This window comes from Nannobrachium achirus (assembly GCF_963921795.1).
Source record: "Nannobrachium achirus genome assembly, chromosome: 10".
Taxonomy (NCBI): domain Eukaryota; kingdom Metazoa; phylum Chordata; class Actinopteri; order Myctophiformes; family Myctophidae; genus Nannobrachium; species Nannobrachium achirus.
In genome coordinates, this window is record NC_137819.1 from 17,881,707 (window position 1) to 17,905,005 (window position 23,299).

Here is a 23,299-nt window from a genome sequence, read left to right on the forward strand (position 1 = left end):
GGTGGTACTTGACGTAAAAAGTTTGAGAACTACTGAATTACAACAATTAAAAAGGAACAGGAATATGTGCTAGCGGAGTTCATCGGCCGAAAAGATGTGTTTGCCATGCTTCCGACTGGCTGCACTGTGATGACGTCAGATGTTTTGCTACGCTGATTGGTTAGAACAGTGGTTCTCAACCTTTTTCAGGCTGTGACCCCCAAAATAATCATTTTAACTGGGGAACCCCCACCCTGACAAGCAGTAAGAATTGAGGCATTACATTTTATATAACAGTTCTATTGTCAGAATAGCAAATCTACAAGCTCACAACACCTCGCAACGCAAGGTGTTGTGAGCATGTAGATAGATCTGCTATTTTCACAATTTCTGACTCTTCTGAATATTTGACAATTTGGCCAATGTTTGTCATTTTAGAGGTATTCAAAATTCCTTAAATTGTCACTTTAGAAATGTGCATATACCTCTATACATTTTTTCCCCCTTTTTTTTTTACTGTTGAGTGAGAAAACAGTGTTGCACATCAAGCCATTGAAGCCAATCATCTGAGGACCCCTCAAAATAATTTGGGAACCCCCCCTTAAGGAACTTTGAGGCTCAAGAGCGGTAGACGTTGGTGATCACGTTCTGTCCATTTTCTTTCATTGTCCGTAGTAGCAGATAAATACTCCACGTTGTCCACAAATCAACACCAAATTCTGTTAATCCAAGCGTATTATTCAGGATATGGTCGCGTCGGAGGGCTCGGACGTAGCAATTCCTGGAACACGAGGGTGGGCTTCAGGCAGCCGGGCGGGTATGGTCCTGTTGTCGCAGTGTTGACCTTCGTGGCATGTGGGGGTATTCAGCTGTGGAGAAAAACAGAACGTGTGTGAAGATTCAGACTAGTGTGTGAATTCATTCTGAATTTCGGTCGCAAATTTGACCATGAAAAATGCCACAGCTCGTCTCTGTGTAGACGTGTGTGTACACAGTTTAGATGTGTGTGTACACAGTTTTAGACACTCGGTGCAGTTTTAGGCACTCGGTGCCGCGCTGCGAGCTTGTAGATCTGCTATTTTATATGTTTGCAAATCTTTGAATATACCGGTATGTATTTTTTAAGCGAACATTTGTAACTCAAATTTGGCTTCTGGGGGATCCCTGGAACTTAATATTTTGAGATGGGGGTCCGTGGCCAAAAACGTATCATTTTGGAGGTCCTTCACATCAAAACAATTTGAGCACCACTGACATAGAAACATAGTTTTTTCAAAAAACCTTAGAAGTCCCATTTTCACGAAAAAATAACAGATCTACAAGCTCGCAGCGCGGCACTCGGTGCTGCGCTGTGAGCTTGTAGATACTGTAATAGTGTAGATATTATGATATTTTTGTTAAAGCGCAAAATAATGCGTTCCCAGTCTAAATGGGTTAAACCCCCTCCCCCTAGAACATTCATGGGGGGCCCGCAGTGAATCCTTGTACCCAGAGCCCAGAATTTGGTGCGACACCCCTGATCACAGGTGATATCACGGGTGACATAACCTATGTAAAAGTCTATATATGGGTATAACCCAGAATCCCTTTTATGCCCATATATGAAGATCCCTGTTGTCATTGATATATATATCACTGGCCAGATGGCCAAGACATGGCCCCTCTCTGTGTGGCTGGTTCAGATAGGGATCTCCTATGGGCATAACAAATTAGTGTATGCTGTGATGTCATGGGAACCACTCTAACAGAAACCATTTTATGTCCATATATGGAGATCCGATGTTAAGCAAGCCCATATCTAACAGGATTTATGGGCATAAAAGGCATGTACTATATACAGTAGATGGATCTCCATGTATGTATATATGTATATTTTCATGTCAATTTGTGTTTTCAGATATTTAACCACTTGAACTGTCAATACTTAATAAACTTGACCTTTCACTCTGTACTTGGTCTGCTCTTTTTCCCCTCTACACCAAAGGTCTTTGCCAAAAACAGCCGATTGAGGCGTTGTGAGCTTGTAGATCTGCTATTTTGGGCTACAGTTCTCAGAATATGGACACTAGGGTTCAAGTAGTTAATATAAAAAAGGAGTAGAAAAAAGGTTTATATCACTCAAAGATTTGGAGGACCCCCAGTAGTAACTCCGGGGACCCCCTAGGGGTCCCGGACCTCTGTTGAAGTAAAGAACAGTGCTTTCTCAGCTAAGGGGTCCCTGCTTCATCTCTCTCTCAGCTAAGGGGTCCCTGCTTCATCTCTCTCTCAGCTAAGGGGTCCCTGCTTCATCTCTCTCTCAGCTAAGGGGTCCCTGCTTCATCTCTCTCAGCTAAGGGGTCCCTGCTTCATCTCTCTCTCAGCTAAGGGGTCCCTGCTTCATCTCTCTCTCAGCTAAGGGGTCCCTGCTTCATCTCTCTCTCAGCTAAGGGGTCCCCTGCTTCATCTCTCTCTCAGCTAAGGGGTCCCTGCTTCATCTCTCTCAGCTAAGGGGTCCCTGCTTCATCTCTCTCAGCTAAGGGGTCCCTGCTTCATCTCTCTCTCAGCTAAGGGGTCCCTGCTTCATCTCTCTCTCAGCTAAGGGGGTCCCTGCTTCATCTCTCTCAGCGAAGGGGTCCCTGCTTCATCTCTCCCGGCTAAGGGGTCCCTGCTTCATCTCTCTCAGCTAAGGGGTCCCTGCTTCATCTCTCTCTCAGCTAAGGGGTCCCTGCTTCATCTCTCTCAGCTAAGGGGTCCCTGCTTCATCTCTCTCTCAGCTAAGGGGTCCCTGCTTCATCTCTCTCTCAGCTAAGGGGTCCCTGCTTCATCTCTCTCAGCTAAGGGGTCCCTGCTTCATCTCTCTCTCAGCTAAGGGGTCCCTGCTTCATCTCTCTCTCAGCTAAGGGGTCCCTGCTTCATCTCTCTCTCAGCTAAGGGGTCCCCTGCTTCATCTCTCTCTCAGCTAAGGGGTCCCTGCTTCATCTCTCTCTCAGCTAAGGGGTCCCTGCTTCATCTCTCCCGGCTAAGGGGTCCCTGCTTCATCTCTCTCAGCTAAGGGGTCCCTGCTTCATCTCTCTCTCAGCTAAGGGGTCCCTGCTTCATCTCTCTCAGCTAAGGGGTCCCTGCTTCATCTCTCTCAGCTAAGGGGTCCCTGCTTCATCTCTCTCTCAGCTAAGGGGTCCCTGCTTCATCTCTCTCAGCTAAGGGGTCCCTGCTTCATCTCTCTCTCAGCTAAGGGGTCCCTGCTTCATCTCTCTCTCAGCTAAGGGGTCCCTGCTTCATCTCTCTCAGCTAAGGGGTCCCTGCTTCATCTCTCTCTCAGCTAAGGGGTCCCTGCTTCATCTCTCTCTCAACTAAGGGGTCCCTGCTTCATCTCTCTCTCAACTAAGGGGTCCCTGCTTCATCTCTCTCTCAGCTAAGGGGTCCCTGCTTCATCTCTCTCTCAACTAAGGGGTCCCTGCTTCATCTCTCTCTCAGCTAAGGGGTCCCTGCTTCATCTCTCTCTCAACTAAGGGGTCCCTGCTCTCTCAGCTAAGGGGTCCCTGCTTCATCTCTCTCTCAGCTAAGAAGGGGTCCCTGGCTGAGGGAGGGAGCTGTTGTTGTTGTTAGCTTTAATAGCTTTCAGTTAGCATGAGAGTTAGCATGTGTTGCAAGGTAAAGAAAAAACATTACAGACCTACTGTAGAACAGCCTAACATTTTAACAATACACCCCCATTGAGTCATTCTAGATGATGCCTATTGTCTCTTACCTGAATGGAGTCGCTATATGAAGATATCCACGAAAGCGAGCTTCTTTTCTCTTGTGAAACGAGTTAAACAACAATCCACAAGCCTTTGTTTTAGCCTCCTGGTTGGTCCCGGGTGGTTCAGTCTGAGTGTGATAATTTCGCGTTACACATTACTTCCGCCCTGGACAGGATACGGAAATACTCTGTCTGTGCCAACGCGTCGTAACGCGTGGAAATAACCGGATACAGTAGTCAGTCTCAGCCTGGGATCGATCGCATTCCCAACGTGATATCTTCAAAAAAATAATCTTTGCACGTTCTCCCTCCGTACATCTACAAAGACGTTCAGATTTCAAATATAGAGTTATTTCCCCGGGGCTACAGATGTTACAATTATATACGGCCCAACCTCGGCACGAGTGCATTCTGTATTGTTTAGTAAAAAGCATTTTAATCAGATCAGTGATAGGAGTTATAAGGTGCAATACACCCCAACGGCCGATGGGGTCGCGTTGTTAAAAGCCACCGATCGGATCAAAAATGATTATTATTAAACAACACGGAACATTATGCGTACATGTGAGGGGCCGTCCATAATTGTAACATCCTTGGCTATTGAGCAAACGCCGTATCTTTGAAATCTGAATGTTTATGTTGACGTAAGGACTAAAAAGGGAGAAAGTACCAACGCTATTTTGAAGATAATTATAATAAGACTGTCAGTCTTGTATCAGTGAACAATATAATGCAGAAACCTTTGTAAAATATTGCATATAACACTGAGAATAAAGGTTATGGGAGCAGTGTTGAAAAAAACGAAACAAAAAAAAACAGCAGTCACGTGACTGACATATCGGCCGATGTGATGTTATAGAACATTACATTATCAACAGACAGAATGTCTGATTAAAACATAGTGCCTGAACGAGAGTATGGGCATTTTCCATGGGACGTGAACATCATCAACAGAGACTATGTCTGATAACAACATAATGAGTTCCTCAGTATGGGCAATATGGCCATAATGGGCGCATTCTATGCAGTTAATAAAGGCTGATAATGGACATTCTATGTTCTGATAACGTTCGAAGCGGGTGCACCGACGGTATCATGTTCAGTATCATGACAGTATCATCAGTATGATGTCACTATCATGGTCAGTATCATGCCAATATCACGTCAGTATCACGTCAGTATCATGGTCATGTTGATCATGATCATGTTGGGAGCTTGTAGCTCTGCTACTTTCTGCTAATGTTCCCCCAATATGGGCTTCAAGAAGTTGAAGCTCTGTACAGACCGGCGAATTAGCGAAAGCGATGTGAATAAGCGAACCAAAAAAGTGAAGTATTCGTGATTCGCCTTTTTCCATACACACCAAAATGCGACTATACGTCTAATATTCGCTTAATTCGCCAAAAAACGAGGGGGTAATATCTGCCTGTAGCCACAGGAGAAAGGAGAAGAAAGGGGAGAGAGAGGAGAGAGGAGAACGGACGGGGAAAACAAATAAAACAATGGAAACTACATCCCCAAGTGATGATGACCTGGCCGTGGTTGTTAGCCTATTAAATAATAAAAAGAAAAAGAAGAATAGAAGTCTTCACCGGCGCACACAACCCATCACATCACAGAAGAGACAGCATGCGTTCACCGTTCCCTCCGCTCTGTTCCCCCACAGACAGGCAGCTCGCAGCAGTGTAAAGTAACTAAAAGTAGATTTACTTGAGTAGCCTGTACTTGTAGGTTGTCCAATTTGTCCAATTCCCAGTACTTTCCTTCTACTCCACTAAATTTCGGATCCTATTGTATTTAATACCCAGCGATTTATTTTAAAACATTAGTCTTTTTGCAGATATAAATTAACAATAAAACATACATAAACCATGCTTTTACCAGTAGACATTCGAGTACTTTTTCCAAGCAGCCACACAGACGAGAGACACGGGCGCTGTCAATCGGGGCGTCGGTCATGGATGACTGGACGGAGTACTGTCCGTCAGTGGATTACGTGTACGAGCCCTGTATGTGCAAGACACTCGAATCGTGTAGGATGACGGAACCGGACCGCGAAGTTCAAAAGGAGCGAGACTCGAGAGGAATTGAAAAAAAGAAACGGAAAAGGACTGGGAGTGCAAATGGAAATGGCACAGAAAGCGATGAAAGTCTGGAAGATAAGTACACAATTGGAATGAAAACGGAGTCAATGGTAGATGGGATCTTCAAGGACCAGTATAAAGTGGCAAAGTTTGTTGGGAAGAAGATTGGAGAGGTTAAAGCGATTAGGATCGCTAGAAGCGGTATAGTTGTCATCGAGTGCAGAACAGAGAGGCAGATGTTGGACGCAATGACAAGCATTAAGAAATATAATGGGCACAAACTGGTTTGTTTTGAGTTGGGAGCAACTGCAAACAGGGTGGGAGTGATCAGTGGGGTTCCACTAACAATGGAAGTAGAGCCATTTCTGGGCATTGCAGGAGTCAATAAAGCAGAAAGAATGAACAGATTCAGAGAAGGCAAGAAGGAGCCCAGTCAGTCAATAAAGCTAACGTTTCATGGAGAACTACAAGAAAGAGTTTATGTGGACTATGTCACGTACAGGGTCAGGCCTTATGACAGGGGACCCCTCAGATGCTATTCCTGTCAGGAATATGGACATGTTGCAGCAGTATGTCGGGGAGTTAGAAAGTGTGGGAGATGTGGGGAGGAGAAGTGTAACTCAGAGACCTGTGGTACAAACGAGAAGGAGCCAACGTGCATACACTGCAAGGGAAAGCATTATGCAGGGGCGTCTGCGTGCCCCAGAAGGAAAAAGGAGGAACATGTGAGGAAGATCCGTGCAAAAGAGGGAGTGACATATCCGGAAGCACTGAAGAGAATGGAGGGAAACAGCAAGCCAGGGGCAGCACAACTGGAAGTGGAGGAAAAAACAAATAGATGGGCAGAATATTTGGATGGACAAGAGAAAGTTTCTGGCGTTTATCGCGATGGTGATCAATTGTGTTATTAAGATACAGGGAAAATCCGAAAGGATAAAGATGGTACTGAATGCGGCCAGGATATTCCTGGGCATAGAGGACATTACTGGAGGAGACATTGATAGCACCCTGAGGGAAGGGTTTGCGACTACTCAGACCACTGAGTCTGGGTAGTAAGCAGAATGGACAGCAAGGGATAAGTAATAATGCCGTGAGGCATCCAGTCTGCCGGAAATCTATAAGAAGAAGAAGAAGAAGACGAGAGACACAGAAAAGAAACACTGTTCCCCTCGGCCTCAATGCAAAGGGAAGGTCCCTCGACCATGCTCTCTCTCTCTCTTTAAGTACGATAGATTGAGCTTGATTTAATACATAGAGAGAGAGGAGTTCACCAGCGAATGTTTGCTAAATTTGACACAAGGGCGAATAAAAAACAGACGCCTTTTCGCTTTTTCTAAATTCGCGTTTGGTGTGGACGCTTCCATTGACTTTATACGTTTTTTTTTTTTAAAGCAAATTATACACTAATTTGCTATTCGCCAATTCGCCGGCGGTGTGTATGGACCTTAAGACTCCACAATGTTCATCATCCCTTTCTTTTTTTTTTTACAAATCTCTTTATTAATTTTTTTTGGCAGGAGTAGTAAAAGGCATCATAATAGGTAATATCACAAATATAACTGCACTTTTTTTACATAATTCAACATCAAATGTCAGTCTCTGCTCAGGTTAGTTGTTAAGTTCGTTTGTGATCGTGAGCGTGCCGATGTAATCCATCACAGGCTGCCACGTTTTGTGGAAGGATTCCAAGGAACCTCTGAGGGAGAATCTAAGTCTTTCAAGTTTGATACAGTATAGAATTTCGTGAATCCATCTGTTGTGTGATGGGGGAGATGGATGTATCCAATTGATGAGTATCAATCTCCTTGCTAACAGGGTTGTAAAGGCTATTACTCGTTGTAGATAGGAAGGTAAGTTGGAGATTCCGAAAAGGGCAATAATGGGGTCAGGAGCAATTTGCATGTTTAGTGCCCTTCCCAAGGTATTAAATATTGCTGTCCAAAACCCTGACAATTTGGGGCAGGACCAAAACATATGCATGTAATCTGCAGGCGACTGTTTGCATCTATTACATGCATCAGACCTCTCAGGATATATCCTGGCTAGTTTTGCATTTGTGTAGTGGACTCTGTGTAGGATCTTGCATTGCAAAAGTCTATGTCGTGCACAAATAGAAGAAGTATGTACTGAGTCTAAAATCTCATCCCATTGCTCATCAGACATAGTAATCCCGAGGTCCTGGTCCCAAGCGGCCCTTAAGGAGTCAAGACGAGTATAATTGAATTTTAAGAGGTCATCGTATATAATCGAAATTAGCCTTTTTTGACCAGAATCAAGCGCCAAGAGTGAATCAAACGCGGTTGCCGGTGGGCGGTTAGGAAACTGGGGGTATTTATGTCTAATGAAATTCCTAATTTGGAAGTAACGAAATAAATGGGAATTAGGAAGATTGAAGTTAGTTATTAGTTCTGCGAATGAGGAAAAAATACCATTAGTGTAAAGGTCATTGATAGTTCGTAAGCCCCTATTAGACCAGATCTTAAAGGCTGGGTCAGTGCATGACGGAAGAAATAGATGGTTACAGTGTACTGGGGCTAGTCTAGATGTCATGTGGAGGCCAAATTGTTTCCTGAACTGAGACCAAATTTTCAAGGAATTTATGACTATCGGGTTTTTGGAGACCTTCTTAACCTGAGTTGGCAACTGAGAGCTAACCACTGACCAGAGCGAGGAGCTTGAGGACGATGCCTCCATCTGAGCCCATAGGGGCGGGGTCATCATCCCTTTCTGCTAAGCATCTACAGCAGTTATAAAATAATACAGAACTGTAAGAAGGCTGATCTGAGACCAGTGTGTTTCTGTTAAGCATCTACAGCAGATATAGAATAAGTGTATCAATGCTGATCTGAGAGCAATGTATCTCATATACTGTAATAGTGAGGTGTTTCTGGTCATGTGACTTGTTACAACTCGTGAGCTTTTCATCATTTATTACTATGAGCCCTGATCTCAACTTACAGTTAGGGAATTAAACACAATGGATATGTGACATTTTTATTTATTTTTTACAACAAATTTGACAAATTGCTCCGATAGAAAAGTTTGCATATGGATATGAGCGAACGATTTTCTTACATTTACTGTACATCTGCAAAAACTAAAACGATATAAAACATAGTTTTATCATCATCATTCCTAAATAAAAAAATGTAGATGCTCCAGAGCCATTTACAATAAGCAAGGATAACACAAGGTAATACATCCAATCAAATGCATAGAAATTGTAATCTTAGATCAACAACAACCTATCATCAGTCTAACAGTAATATCCAAAACATCTATCATTATCATCACAATCATCATCAACAGCATTGTCGTCATCATCGTCATTCATGAATTAACAGAAACTACAGAAACCTATTTAAAATAGAATGAGCTTTGCTAAGAAGAGCTACTAGATGTAATATGATGCACAGAAACACCACTATTAAAAGGCTTTCCCATGTGTCACATATAGGACATTATGTCAATTTATTACATTTAAAAATGATTCAGCTGATTAGCTGAAAAAAACGGCCACACCTGATCTTCATCAGGCAAAAATGTCGATGAAGACGTTCTCACAGTACTGGCATAAGATGTGCAAACAATCTTCCCTGTCTGCTGATTATCTGACAGAGACACCTAAACCAGCGGTTCTCAACCTGTGGGTCGGGACCCCCAGGGGGGGTCCTCAAATTATTTTGGGGGGGTCTCCAGATGATGAACTTGATGTGCAACATTATTTTCTCCCTCAACAGTAAACAAACCAACATACATTTTATGTGTATGGAGGTTATGTGCACATTTTCTAAAGTGACAATTTAAGGACTTTTTAATACCTCTACGATGATAAATGAAACAAATTTGTCAAATATTATACAGAAATTGTGAAAATACCCGATCTACATGCTCACATGTGGGCATGTATCGTAGATCTGCTATGTTCACAATAGAACCATCTTATACAAAATGTAATGCATCAACTGTTAGTGCTTGTAGCGTGAGAGGTCCCCAGTTGAAATATGATTATTTTGGGGGTCGCAGCCTCAAAAGGTTGAGAACAACTGGCCTAAACAATCTCCTCCACCATGGAGGATATTCTTCTCTCAGTGTTGTCACCAGGTGTGGAACTACATTAGATGAGGACAAGCACTCGCCTGCCCTCGCATAACGACTGCCTCCCCTTGGCGAGGCAGCTGAGTTACTGTGCCTGTGCGACAAGATGACTGTCTGTTTTATGATTGTAATTTCTCCTGGATTTGGTATCAAACTCCAAAAACTCACCAGAACACAGGAAATGACATCTAATATGTTCAAAATCAAACCCCGCTTAGGGGGTGTGGGAAGTGCATGCAATAATATTGATACAGTGACTATATCAATATTATTGCATGCACTTCCCACACCCCCTAAGCAGGGTTTACAGTGATATTCAGTTAAGTGAATGGTTATTAGTAGACCTACAGATGGGTCTATAATAATGATTATCCATGCAAAAATCATCAGAAAAGGTATAACTGAAAAAAAATCTAATCGAGGCAAAGGTAGAAATCATGCGACCCCCGCATAATCAGCCAAATGTTGCGGGAAATCGCATAATCGCATTCTTCTGGAGGGTCTATCAGTTGCTTTGTATTGTTATTCTGTGTGTTCAATTCTAATTTCAAACTTGGTTTCAGTAAAATGGAGCTGCTCAGTGGCAGTATAGTGACTCAGCATGTTTTTTTTTTAATGTTTTTGTTTCTCCAAAATGTTTTAGCAAATTCAACATAAAAAAGGCCGAACCAGGGCAGGACAAGGCAAATAGAGCCTGCTGGTTGGTCAGTCAGGGACCAACCAGAAGGCTAACAAAGGGTGAATTGTAGGCTGCCCATCATCCCCCCCTCCCCCCTCCCCCCCCCCCCACACACACACACACCCCGCCTTACTCATAAAGACTGGCTGCGTCCGCGCCAGGTTGTCACCTCTCTGTTCTTTACCTCAAAACAGACCTCAAGATGTCTCTCAAACTCTCTCTGCATCTTTGTCGTTAGATCGCAAAGTTGCTGACTATCTCAGGCAGGAGAATATTCATGAAGAATCTCTCTGCCTCCACTCTGGCCTCTCCTTCGTACATCTCTCTCCTCTCCTTTATTTCATATTCATGTCTCTCCTCCATCTCTTGCTTCTCTTTCTCGCTCTCCTCTTTAAACATCTCCAGTTTTCTCTCTATCTCCTCTCTTTTCTCTGTCTCCCTCATCAGCATTTGCTTCAGCTCTCTTATCGTCCCTTCATAACTCTCTTTTTGTTTCTGCAGTTCAGTCAGTTGATCTTGAACATCTCTGATGATTTGTTCCAGCTCTCTTTTCATCCCTTCATCCCTCTTTGTTTGTCTCAGTTCAGTCAGTTGATGCTCAATCACACCGATGTTTCCCTCACGCTCACTGATGTTTCCCTCAAGCTGTTGGATGTTTCCCTTAAGCTCACTGAAGTTTCCCTCACTCTCACTGATGTTTCCCTCAAGCTCTTTGATGTTTCCCTTAATCTCACTGATGTTTCCCTCACGCTCACTGATGTTTTCCACAAGCTCTTTGATGGTTTCATCTTTCTCTCTCTGAACCTCCTCAAGCTTCTTCTCATACCTCTCCTTCATCTCCTCTTCCTTGTGTTTCATCTGCTCCTCCATGTAACTCTGACATTTCTCTTCTGCCTGGGGCCTTGTCGCTAACATGCTCCTGTAAAAAGTATGCAGCTCTACACTAAGGTTGGGGTCCAGCTCATTAAAGGTGTGAATCATTTCAAAACTTGCGTTATTTCCCCTTTTCCGCACCATGTCAATAATAACCTGTGCCATGTGTGCCCTGTCTTTTTCCCCTGATTCCATGTCATCATCATTGATAACTTTCTTAAACAGGAGTTTGTCCAGTAGTCTCTTCAGGGTAGGCTCTGAGACTCTTTTAATAAACGCTGGCCTCACAGTCTCCAGACAATGTTCTGCTTCATCGATCTCTATCGCTGTCAGATTTTTCAGAGATGTGGGAGTACCTTCAAGACAAGATGGAGGATTAATAATTGGTGACTGATTAATATCAGTGGTATAATTATATTGTATTTAGAATTAGCAGCCTCTCTTGTGGCTAATAGGCCAACACATTAGCATGTTTGTTAGAATAAATTGTCGAAATGTTGAACTTCATCCTGAATATCTTATACCTTTGGGTATTCAACAGTGTAACTTTATGACGCAGCACCACAAACACAATCCTGGTCTGTGTTTGATAATAGGCCTAATAATTGTAATAGTCAGGGACCCACAAAACCCAAAAGCTCAAGGAATAGGGTTAGGAACCTGTGATGTCTTGCCTTACTTTTATTTCAGTTTTACCTATTAGTTTGGTCATTAAGGTCCACAGAATAAGAGGTCTGCTCTCCGGAAACATCGCGAAACAAAGTTATGGCCATTGTTATATTCACTTTAGCCCAAGGAATGTTTTTCATGCAAAACAAATGCTTGCAATGGATTCGGAATCATGAAGAACTACTTTTTTATTTTTTTTATATTTTTCTGTTCCTGTGCAGTGGAGTCAAAGGGACAGTGAATATACAAATGGCCATAACTTTTTTTCGCGATGTTTCCGGCAGAGCAGGCCTCTCATTCTGTGGACCTTAATGACCAAACTTATACCGGTAGATAAAACTGAAATAAAAAGTACTGCAAGACATCACAGCTCCTCTCACATTCTGGGTGAGTGGGTCCCTGGCTATAATAAGGGTAATAATAATAATAATAATAATAATAACACTGGTCACTGAATAACAAGATTTTGTCACCCTGAATGATACATATATAGAGAATAGCAGTGAGCGTGGTTTACTAGTGCCACAAAAAAAAGTCCATTAATTTTTCCCATAGACTTTTACAAAAATATTTATGTAAATTAGTTCAAGCATAGAATCAAGCCATCCAGGATCCTGGTGAAGCATGACCATATTAATTAAAGGTTTTTAAGGTCATGATCGAGATCTTTTCACGGCCTTGTCCCGTCCTGCGTCCCCATGGAGGGGCCGCCGTGGGACGCAGGTGAAATGATAATCTGCCGACGATGCTAACACCACGGGAAGACAGAGCGCCGGGAGGTAGCACCTAAACCTAACCTTAACCCTAACCCTAACCTCAGTAAAACCAACGTGGGTGAAAATCTAACCTGCCGATTAGTGATGTGTCGTTCATGAATGATTCGTTCATAAGAATCGAATCATTAGCAAGACCTGTGAATGATTCGTTCAAATCCCTGAAATGGGTTGTTCACACTTTCGTTCACACCCCCGTCCCCTCCCCCTAAAATCCCCCAGCACACAGGACACGACAGCGGGCTGTACTCGCGACCTAATAAAAACACTCCCATGATAGTGTTTTTCACGGGACGATCATGCCCATCACTACTGCCGATGCTCCATCCCGCCGCGGGTGAAAATTAGAGGTGAAACGATTCAGGTACCTGATGATACAATAGTTCATATGAAATATTTGGAATTGAGACAAAGTCCATTTATGATGATGATTTGTTAAGGTCAAATTTACATTAGTATTGTTTCTTAAACCAAATATCCCCCTGGTCAAAATGACCCACGAACAGAAGCAAGGTCAAGTGAATCAGGGTTAAAGTTACCAGGGTGATCCATGGACCAGTCACTTTGCATGGACACAATACTGACAGCAGGAGACACCCCTCTATCCTGCATCATCCTGTGACTGACACAGACACACGCACGCACACGCATGCACACACACACACACACACACACACGCACACACACGCGCACACACGCGCACACACACACACACCATTGTTTCGTCCACCATCTTTGTATGCTTCATTTTACATTACTTTTCATCACTCAAACCTTAGCATTTTATTTTATTTCTTGCCTAATAAAGAGACACAAAGAGACACTGGATTGTACTTCCACTACATACAGACAGACAACCAGACAGACAGTATATTGCTATTGAAGGAGAAGACTGGTGTTTTTAGTGCAGGGGAAACACATAGTTCTAGGGCTACTTTCTTTCTTTCTTTCTTTCTTTCTTTCTTTCTTTCTTTCTTTCTTTCTTTCTTTCTTTCTTTCTTTCTTGCTTGCTTGCTTGCTTGCTTGCTTGCTTTCTTTCTAGCCAATCAGGAAGCAGCATTCTCGGTGATGTCACCATTATAGATTAAGTCCTAGCTTGAGAATTGGTCAAGCTTCGCATGATAATTTGGCTATCCAGACAATAACTAGGCAACCACACCTGCAATTTTCAATTGCATCTTTCTAGTTTCACCATGTTATGCTAATGGTAACGTCACATGTTGAACTAGCCTGGGTACCAGCGAGCTACGCTACGCTCCATGAATTTGTTTTGTCACTTTGCTTTTCAGTCTGGCCAGCCTCCTATCTCCAAGGGAGGTGGGACATATAAAAAATGTGTGGAAACATATTTGCGCCTTCTGATCTACTCTCATCCAATCAGCAACAACATCTCCTATGTCACAAGTGACGGTCAGAAATACTGAATCATGGCCAGCCTGAGAAGCGATATGACAAAACAAATCCACGGAACGTAGAGATTTCATCGGTAACATGTCATTAGGTCGAACACCCTTTGGATCGACCACCAAACTCTAACCTTAGCCCTAACCCTAACCTCAGTGAAACTATGCCTAAACCTAACCCTAACCCTAAACCTAACCTCAGTAAACGTGACGCGGGTGATTATCTAAACTGCCGACGCTCGCGGGTTATTATCTAACCTGCCGACGCTCGCGGGTGATTATCTAACATGCCGACGCAGTTCGACCTAGGGGGCAGTCCCTGATTTCATCCTTAGGTGAAAATTAAAATGTCACGTGAAACATCTTGTGTGTTAACTGCCTGCAGGGAGAAGTTGTGTTTTAATTACTTTGGAGAAAAGCCAAACAAACAGTGGGGAAATCATTTACGATACAATATAAAATACCTGAGCCTGAGAATGACATATATTAACGGTGGTATAGTTCTTTAACAGAAACAGTAATGGTGTAACTTACATTAGGTATTCTCCAAAGTTAATAGGGAGACCCATGGACCTGTCACTTCTCAAAGATAGACAGCTAGGAGCAGGGGACACTCCCACACTGAAACAAAGCAGAAATTAATGCTGGTAACCAAAACAACAACTAGAAGCAGTGCTTTTCCGAGCATAGGTCTCAGCCAGGTCAGGAAGGTTATTGTGGCCTCCTGGTGGCGCTATAATAGTCCAATGTGAAAAGCGTGCCATGTCTAATTCTGCCTTTGCATGGTAATCTGACGCTGCATTCATGATTTGAGGCATTATGAAATATCGGACAGATCCCTCTTGATCACATGACTTGAGATACTGTGTACCGATTTGCATAAATCTGAAGGAGTAATATCCCAAAATGTGTTTTACATAAGTCGGCCTCTTGGTGGCACTCTCTAGGGAGAGCGCCACCTGATCTGTGTGTACAGTGTTCTGACATGAGGAGCCACATCCCAGAGGAAAGCAGAATCCATGATTGAGCCCTCATCTATTGCTCTTTTGTTTCTCAAGCCACAAATGAGATCAAGGTGATACAAAAAGGAGATCTCAGGTATTGCTCCTGTTTCTCCTCTATTTCTGGGGAGCAACATGCCTCAGATGGAAGCTCTGATGAGCTATACAGGAGAGCTCAATAATGTCTCAAATATTGCTCAATTCATCTGGATTGTTGCGTCTCAAACTTAGCTCCAAGTGATGTAAAAAATAGCTTTCAATATAATCTCATTTAAAGCTCAATTAAGGCTTTTTGTTACATCTCAGGTCTGTCTCAGAATGACCACTGTTGAGCTGTAAAAGAGCTCTCAAGATTATCTCATTTAAGTCACATTAAAGACTCAGATTGGCCAGTATATAGCTATAAACGATGCAGTCTTCAATCATTCTCATTTGATCATGCATTTGTGTTTAATGCTCATTTTAATTCACATGCTTTATTTATAGCATATTCAGAAAATGTCATATCATTCTAGCTAGTACAAGCTCTCGAATGATACCAACAATTAGATAAATTATGTCTCAATTTGATCACATACAGAACCAATCTCATGCCAATTTAAGAATGTTAAAAGCAATGTATCAGATAGTTTATTAAGATAAAGTATAGAACTTACAGAAACGTTATCTAATGAAACTAAGGGTCTGCATCAATAGAATGCTAATTTGGGGGATAACCATTATAAGTTAGATACATTTTAAGATATTATTACTACTACATGAGTTTCAACAATTTATGCAGCATGACTAAAACTTCAACTTTGCCCTACATTTGTCACATGCCTTCTATAGCGCCACCAGCAGGCCGACTTACGTAATACATATTTTCTTATATTACTCCTTCAAATTTCACACAAATCGCTAGTCATGTGATCAAGACTGATCAGTTAGATCTTTCTTAGTCTTATCCCGTCACGTAAAAATGCTTTAGTCGATTTCTAACCCTTCTAAAAGAGCTAGCTCGGGTTCTAGGGGACGCACAGACACATGGCAAAAAGATTCTTGATCAGCTCGCTGAGATGAACGCGTTGATGTATGACCCCTAGAGGGCTAACCCTAATTCTAACTTTAGGGGCCGTTCTCTCGGCACAGGAGTGTCGTATAGAGGAGTTACACACACACACACACACACACACACACACATACACATGTTCGTCTCTGCGAGCTGAACACGCCAGTATAAGGTTCATCCCACACAGACACTCCTGTGAGGAGATAGCTTTCTCTGGCCTGGCATTCAATGTGCTCTAACGTTTATAGACTCTATGACCCTTAGTCAAATTGGAGATCCCAGGGAAGAAAGGTCGTAGGAGGATAACCAAGACATCCACACGTTCGTCTCGGAGAGCTCTACAACATATCTCGGAACCAAGGTCTGATGTCGCATCGTCTTTGACTTATAACGCGAAATAGCTGACCCTAGGGTTAGCTATTTCGTGTTATAAGTCCGAAACCATCATGTGTCAAGGGCGCATCTTTTAGTATGTTGAATAGCTCACCGAGACGAACACGTGGAGGTGTGTTTTATTTCTGTGCGACATTCCTAGGATTAAACTAGGGTTAGCCTCCTTTGAATTACTATAAAATCACGATAGGATATTAGGGTTACTGAATGTCGACCTGAGGCTTAAAATGACATGCAGACATGATAAAAAAATATATCGGAGCACCTACCAACTCGTAATACCCAAAACACACCAGGAAGTGGCAGTTTTGAGACACTTCCTGTTTGCGCATTGGAATAAAACCTGCATATTCTGACTCAGCGCATGTGATTTAGGGGGGGTAGCCAGAATCCTGGAGCAGAACAATACCAGTAAGACTCCCTAACCAGGAGATAAGCACATGTATGATCGGCTACTTTTGACTTTTTGGCAGTGGCGCCAGGGGGTCCCTGGGGGTCCCTGGAGCTCCAGGGGTCTCTGGAGGGGTGGAGCTTGTGGATTGGCAGGCAAGGAGTGTGTGTGCAAAGTTTGGCATGGATAGGGGCAACGGTTGTGGAGAAGGGCAAAAGTGTGGTGTGCCGTGATGTGGACGGACGGACGGACAGACGGACAGACGGACAGGCAGACAGACAGACTGCCAGTGAAGGTTTTGATAGTAACTGCGACCTAACGGTCGCAAAAATGGCCTCTCAAAAATGTTACCAATGCCATTGTAAGCTTGTAGATCTGCTCTTTTCAAAGATTCTGCATAATGAGTACTTTCTACTTTTGCACTTTAAATACATTTTCATACCAACAGTTTTGTACTTTAAGTAAATTTAGAATGATTTGTTACAGAGTATTTCTACATGCAGTATTGACAAAAATAGTATTTTTTCCAATGATGTATAGGCCTAACACTTTATAGTATGTTTATTATAATTATAATAGTTATAACTGAGATACCTTGTAGGGTAGGGAAGGGGGCTACAACATATATTGTATATTTATGTATAAAATTGTGTAAAATCACATTGTGCATTCAATACTGCTATAATAATAATGCTATTAAAATATATATTTTTTCTTTTTTTTCTTTCTTAAAATAAATTATATATTTATATATATCCTATATATTTCCCCCCCCCTTTTTTAGGGGACCCCCTGCAGTATCCCCGCGGACCCCCTAGGGGTCGCGGACCCCCTGTTGAAGACCCCTGATCTGATCTGATCAGATCTAATCTTTAGATAAGTGTACAGTAGTTCATGAAAAACAATGCATTATTGCTTCAGCAGCAGTCAGTCAAAGGGTTAATTGCCCAAACAACAACTGGGAAGGATGAGAACAGTGACATCACATATTGCTTTGATCTAGCAGGAAACAGAGCTCTGTAGGAGGCGGGGCATATCCTTATTATTATACTTTCTCAGAGGAAACATTTGCTGCTCATTTGCTGCTCATCTATTGCTCCTCAAGACAGAGAGGAGCTATTGGAACGACTTGGAACTGGTTTGAACCAGTCTGGGCTGGCTGCCATTTTGAACCTCAGTCAGTCAGTGCTGAAGAGAAGAACAACCAGGAGTTATATGCTCTCATGGACTTTATCCTTTTTAGGTAGGTGAAACAACATAGCCAAGTAACCTACATGTACTGTATGTTACTTAAGAATGTTGTCTGCAGTGTTTTTGTACAAAGTGTGTATTTTTCTGAAAGGTTCATCCAACCAGTACAACTAAGCTAATGCTAACGCTAGCTAATGCTAACACTAGCTGATGCTAACGTTTTTACAGTAGACTACATCCTAATGGAACTGAATGTTCAAAATGTGTAAGATAAGCTTCCCTTTTGATAGAAGTGGACGTTTTTTTATTTTGTATTAACAGAAGGTGCTTTGCTGTGTATTTGTGCACAGCTTGCAGCCTGTTGTGTGGTATTGTGGCTAACAGAGCCAAAGTTAGCTAGCAGCTGTTCAATACTGTGTGTGTGTGTGTGTGTGTGTGTGTGTGTGTGTGTGTGTGTGTGTGTGTGTGTGTGTGTGTGTGTGTGTGTGTGTGTGTGTGTGTGTGTGTGTGTGTGTGTGTGGTATTTGTGGCTAATGTTAGCTAGCAATGGTAGTAGAGTATACAAATGGAACCAAATTAACCCTAACAGGTCCATCTGGTTCCATTTGTACAGTTCTAGGGGAGTTATGGATGATGGGGGATCATGGCCATATGCATACTAAAAACAGGGGGTCCTTTAAATAAAAAAACAGTTTGAGAACCAGTTCTTAACTAGAAATACTGTTCATACAAAACAGTGTGGGCTCATATGGGCACAAATATATACCCCTGTGCCCTTAGCCTCATTGGCTAAGGGCCCTGCCTTTGTACTGTTGGTATTTTTTATTTATTTTATATTTTTGAGGAGAATATCCTTGGTCTATCCTATGAAGTTTTGGTATAATATACTGGTCTCAAGCCCACTTGTTGTTATTTATATCCTGTGGCACTTGTTGGTGGTGATGTCACCAAGAACACTGCTTCTCATAATTAATGTAATCAGTGATCCTGTTGACTGTTAACCACTTAAGCCCCCCAAATAATCATATTTGAACTGGGGACCCCCCAAAATAGTCATATTTGAACTGGGGACCCTCCACCCTGACAAGCACTTGGAATGCAGTGAGCTTGTAGATCTGTTATTTTCACAATTGTTGCCTCTTATATCATTTGACAATTTGGGCAACGTTTGACCAGTTTTTATATAATTTGTTTACTTTTAATGTTATAACGGTCTTTTCTTTCCTTTGTTCCCCTGTTCTTTTGAGGTATTAGAAATGTGGTTCTCAACCTTTGGGTCGGGACCCCCAGGGGCGTCCCTAAATTATTTTGGGGGGTCCCCTGATGATTGGCTAATCATTGTTTTCTCAACAGTAAACAAACCAACAAACTTTAAGTGTATAGAGGGTATTTGCACATTTCTAAAGTGACAATTTAAGGACTTTTTAATACCTCTAAAATGACAGACTAAACATTGGGCCAAATGATCAAATATTAGACTCAGAGATTGTGAAAATAGAAGATCTACATGCTCACAAAGCCTCGCAATGCGAGGCGTTGTGAGCATGTAGATCTGCTAGACTTTCACAATAGAACAGTGTTATACAAAATGTACTGTCCCAACTCTTAGTGCTCGTCAGGGTGGGGGGTCCCCAGTTAAAATATGATTATTTTTGGGGTTGCGGCCTGAAAAGTTTGAGAACAACTGCAGTACGTGACAGCAGAGTTAGTACCAGACGTTAAATAAGTAGGCTACTGGCAGCAGTGCGCAAAAGCACTTCATGTTGTTTGATCCGGCACGCAATATTTATTTATAATATCTCTTTTACATTACTCTTAACACAAATGATCCCCTCTTGCTAATCACATGTTATTATAATCACTCCTGTTATGTCAACATGCTAGATTCAGTGAGGCTCACTGAAACTAGCCTTTCTCAGCTCCAGTGCAGACAATGGGGACTGATGACACCACCATTTTGCAGCCGTGTCCTGCCCAAAGGAACAGAGCTGACCTGACTCAACTCGCTCAGGTAAGATTTGCAGATGACTGTTTGAAATGGAGATCAAGATGGTGATTCTGATAAAGGGGGCAGCAGGGGGGTAAATGGCAAAGTACAATTGCGGAGAAGTATGGGGGGCATGGTTTACATTTGTGCTACTGTAAATATATTTGGCCACCAAATCCCTGTCCCCCCCTTTTCCCCCCTCCCACTTAGATGATTGAAAACATTCTGATGGCCAAACCTGGAGGAGAGAGGATCATTACAGAGTGTCAGAATCCCCTGTCAAAACCCAGTGTTGTGAGGCCATCGCACTGATGAACCATACAACTGATGAAGCAATCGTCGAGGAGAAGATGAAACACACCTTCACCCATCGCCAAGCAATGGTTCATGACCCAGTGAAGTCCTCTGAAATATTCACCACCTTTCCAAGATTTCTTGACATTGCGGGAATGGTATGTATTGCCTTAAAGTCGAACTGAAATGAAAAATGACTTTAAACAGATCACAGCCCTGGTCATAAGGTGAACCTATTAAAAATGTATGCCATGTTGTCGTCTGTATTCCATCTTGTCTGCAGATGGAGCAGAATTTCAGTCTGATGTTTGGTGATGACATCGCTGCATCGCTGCCCCTTTTCCAAGTTCCTGGAAAAGGGGCCTACTCGCTACAGGCAGAAAGTCCTTGAACAAAGCCATGGCCTCACCCAGACAGGCGACCTTGAAGATCTGCTTCATAAAGCTGAATCCCAACAGGACAACTGGAAAATGGTATGCTGGAATTAAATGACTAATACTAATGGAAGAGGGAATTGGTTTCGAAACCAAAATGAAGAGATTTTAGTAAAAATGTCTGTTTTTTTTTCTCTCCCTTGTATTTTCAGGATGGGACAGTGAGATGTCCTCCATCTTGCCTTATCCACCTCATGCCACCCTCACCTCAAGGCCGCAACAAGAGACCAGGGAAGCTCTCAGCCCGACAAGCCATTGACCACCTTGTGAAGTTCATCTAGGTAAGGTTATAGTTCAATTAAAGTTTAAGATGGCTCACTGTTCTGTCCCTAATAGTCACCCTTAAAACTATACTTTTGTGAAATCATGCGATAACCATGCTCATCTGTAATCAGCGACTGCCCTGTGATAATTGTCTGCTTTCGCCCCCCACAGATCTATCCCCATCAGCCTGAGATACACCGATATGAATATGTTTATTTATTTTACATTTAGCAGAATAAAGATAAGGCAGAATGTTGTTGGTTGCATTTTGTGGCAAGAAGTGATTCTGGTGGCTATCTCATAAAGTTGGGGCTCTAAACTGCAAACATATTAATTGTAATAACATGACTAATGAAGTTCTCTTGTCACAGACTGGGACCAGTGTCGAGGGGCATCTGGACAGCATCACGAGAGTCGTCAACCCTATCTACTGGCTGTGGGGACCCAGAGGTGTACCATACACAAATACTTCATTGTGATTGACAAACGTGCAATCCCGTGTAAGTCACCAGACTCCCTTGCCTCTTTCGACACGCTTTTTAAAAATCATTTCGTCTTCGCTACCTCGTACAACCGGGATCTGGCTAATGTCTACCACTTCTCTGCACTGATTTCTGATACTTTTGAGATGGTTTTGAGGGTTCTGATGCTAAACTGAGAAGATTTATTTTGAGGGCTCTGATGCTGCACTGAATTTTAATACTGAAAAGTATATTGTTATCTGAGTGCTCTGATGATGCACTGATTTGATACTGAGATGTTTTGTTTTATTTGTAAAGTCCCTCAGGCCAATGCCAACTCACTAACAACGCACTTGAAGTTAATCCACAGACTTTGTTCAGGAAAGACACTTTGTCTTAAATGCGGTCAGCCTGGTTGTTCTAATTTCTTTGGTACTTTATCTTAATAAAGCACACAAACCTTGTGATTATCCTGTTGAAAGCCCCTCTAAAACTGAAGGTTTAGCTGGAAGTTTTGTTGATGACTTTACATCAAACAGTGCCCCTTCTGGGTCCTTCTTAATAAGAGTCTTGTAGATAGCTGCGCTGCAACAGTCGCTGAACAGTGGCAGGTGTAGGCCGAAACGATCATTAACTCTTTGGTTATTTCAATGGAAGAGATTGTGTCTCAGGGTTTAATGTAACATTGTATCTTTTATTTTCCCCCACTGACTGAGAGAAGGTTCGAACGACATCACTGGCGTGGGGAAAACATGTTGACTGTGCTTATATAGCTAATTTCATCTTCCCTGTCTGCAGACTATGTCTTACGGTATGGCACCGAAGCTGGATGGAAGGCGGTGTCCGTGGAAACACTGGTCGCACAACGCAGAGGCGATTCACAGGAAGGGTAAGAACAGCCTGCTCTTCCTGAGAAGACGGGATCGTTTGGCGTGTGCAACAGGATGCTACAGATGTTCTACCAATCTGGTATGGCAAGTGGAGCAGTTTTCTTTGGAATAACGTGCTGGGGAGGAACAACTGAGCGGGTGACACCTTCAACCTCAACAGACTGGTGAGGAAGGCGGACACCGTTGTTGGGTTCTCCTTGCAGGGGTGGAGGAATTGGCCAGGGTGCAGGAAACGTAATACAATCTTTAAGAACTCCCACCCGAGATCCTCGGATACTGGAGTAAGAGACAGAGGAACAGATAGATTCATCTACCCAGGACGGAGACGTGAGAGACTGGCAGTCCTTCGTGAATGTTGTCCTCACATTATACAATGAAACACAACGGTCGTTTGGTAAGGACAACTGTAACTTATAACTGGAATAGTTATCACTGACTGTTTGTTCCTGTCCGGTTTTGCTGGGAGTACATGTCACTTCTGCTTTTTGCACTGACCAATGGGCACTTTGCACTCTTAAGTGAACTTTTAAGCTGTGCGCATTTAATTAGTTAAGTATTATTGCATGTGTTTTTTTTTGCATGTATTTGACTTAAGTAGCAGTGACTGTTTTGGTCACATTGATTTGATTAGGGTCACTTTCTTGTTTGGCACTGCATTCATGA

At 42.6% G+C, this 23,299-nt stretch overlaps 1 long non-coding RNA gene across 1 annotated transcript; it reads left to right on the plus strand.

Moving 5' to 3' along the window:
* The first annotated feature begins 20,318 nt into the window (after positions 1 to 20,318).
* On the plus strand, positions 20,319 to 22,864 carry LOC308293426. Its single transcript, XR_013962464.1, has 3 exons — positions 20,319 to 21,060; positions 21,174 to 21,785; positions 22,545 to 22,864. It is a non-coding gene; the product is annotated as an uncharacterized lncRNA (long non-coding RNA).
* Positions 22,865 to 23,299: the final 435 nt, after the last annotated feature.